Genomic DNA, 2,084 nt, shown 5'->3' with positions numbered 1-2,084 from the left:
ACCACATTATACTAATCCTGAATTTGCCTCTGGAGTTCAGTTGCAGTGGCTAGTTAGTGTCCCCAGCATGACTATTCTCTCTTTTTTTTCTCTCAGATAAATAAAAAATTAAAAAATAAAATGATTTTTAATAAATCTTATTTTAGTTAACTTAAGCAATGCACAAGGTTGTTATTATTGCTTGTAGCACTGAAAGAGATCAGTTGTAATTAAAATATGGTATTTACTAATCAGCTTTTTTTTTCTAGGAAAATATCTAGATGAGGTCTAAGACAATCTTAGCTTACTGTTCCATTTTAAAAGGTGAGAAATGTACACTGAAAATGAATAACATTTACTCAAGGAATAAATGTCTGTATATTCCACATAGACTCATTTGGAAGGGGAAGATAAACAATAATGTAATTCTTGAATTAGCTTAATACTTCAGATTTTAGCAAAAAAAAGAAATGTTTGGTTTATACATAAATAATTTTTATTTCATTTTTATACTTTTGTGGGGCAGGGTCTCATTCTTGCTCAAGCTGACCTGGAATTTACTCTATAGTTGCAGGCTGGCCTCAAACATACAGTTTTCCTCCTTCCTTAGGCTCCCAAAAGCTAGGATTAAAGATATGTATCACCAAACCCAGATCAGATGTTTCTTTCTCATGAATTGCTCATTCCATTTCCAAATATCTGAAATGACCAACAGATCATAAAAAGACATTTCTTTACACTCCTGTTTTAAACCATCAGCTTCAATCAACTGCCAGCCTTGGAGTTTTATTGTGATTCGTAGGCAAAATTCGTGCTTAATTCTAACACAGTGTTTCAAAGGAACAGTACCATTTTTTTTAATAACCATAAAGACTCTAAATTTACAAAATTCAAAGAAAGTCCACATTTTGTTGTATTTTCTTTAATTTTATAGACATAGCAGAACATCTGTAGTAGTTGATGATTATTGTACATCCATCATTTACTGAATGTTTATATTGCCTCAGATATTTGCTGAGAGATCCCCATATGTTGTGGAATTTATTTATTACAATCCTCCATTTTATAATAACAATCTTTCTTTTGATGCTGTTTACCAAGTATGGTATTTTCTTTTTCAAGAAAGAATTATTCCATTGATTTTATCCATCATTTGTTCTGCCAAATAAGGTTACTATTCATGCATTTTCAAAGTTGACTTACGTACTTTGTGAAAACCAGACTAAAACATGACTTCCTTATAAGGCTTTTCCTGATTACCCCATCTAAACTATAAATTATAAGAGATTTTTCTTGCATGATATTTTTTTAGTGATGTAACTAAAACATGTTTAAAAGAAACAAACAACAGCAAAAATTTTAAAATTAGGGCTAAAATTTCCTGTATCCTACTCAACACATTTCATTAGAAACTGATTCAATAATCTCTGACAACTTGATGCATAATTAGTGTTGGTTGAATAGTTGAATGTCATGGTTTAGTGTAAGATCAGCCATGTTGAGGAGGAAGTATATATCTTCAATACTTTCTACTACATATCCTGAATATATATTCCACAACATATGCATATGGTTTAACTCATATTTTCTATATTTCTCCATTACAGTGAACTTTCCATTACCTTCATCAACTGAGTTTCACAGTTCTTAGGGGCTTTCCTTTAAATTTCATTGAATGCAATTTTTCTCTCTTACTTTTCCGATACTATAAATGTGATCATTTGGAGATGAGTGCAAATGGAAGTAAGCACCAGGAATATGGGCGTAAAATTAGAATGAGACCAGTAGAGAGGAGGAATAGGGAGCAGAGAGAGGAGTTACTTGATAGGGTAAATACAGGTTATGGTGTAGGGAGGTTTGGGAGGGCATTATACAAAATTTAAGGCAACAGGAATCAGTTCCATAAAAACCATCATTCTGATTACATTCTGTAAGATATGACCACCAATAATGGGAGATCAGGACAGTCTAGCCAGAAGGTAGAAAAAGCTTAACCTTAAAACCATGGCCTCTGGCCAGCAGATCCCAGACCCAGAACTGGGTTACCCCCCAAAATGAACTGCTGGCCAGAGAGACACATGAGGTCCAGAAAATAATGTAGGGCA

General features: G+C 33.1%; 1 non-coding gene across 1 annotated transcript; it reads right to left on the bottom strand.

The window, feature by feature from the left end:
• Nucleotides 1–635: 635 nt before the first annotated feature.
• LOC123459951 lies at nucleotides 636–775 on the bottom strand. Its single transcript, XR_006636682.1, has one exon. It is a non-coding gene; the product is annotated as a small nucleolar RNA SNORA2/SNORA34 family (small nucleolar RNA).
• Nucleotides 776–2,084: the final 1,309 nt, after the last annotated feature.

Source organism: Jaculus jaculus, chromosome 3 (genome assembly GCF_020740685.1).
Source record: "Jaculus jaculus isolate mJacJac1 chromosome 3, mJacJac1.mat.Y.cur, whole genome shotgun sequence".
In the NCBI taxonomy this organism is placed as follows: Eukaryota; Metazoa; Chordata; class Mammalia; order Rodentia; family Dipodidae; genus Jaculus; species Jaculus jaculus.
Note: the sequence above shows the minus strand (reverse complement) of the source record. Positions and strands in the feature narration are given on the sequence as shown.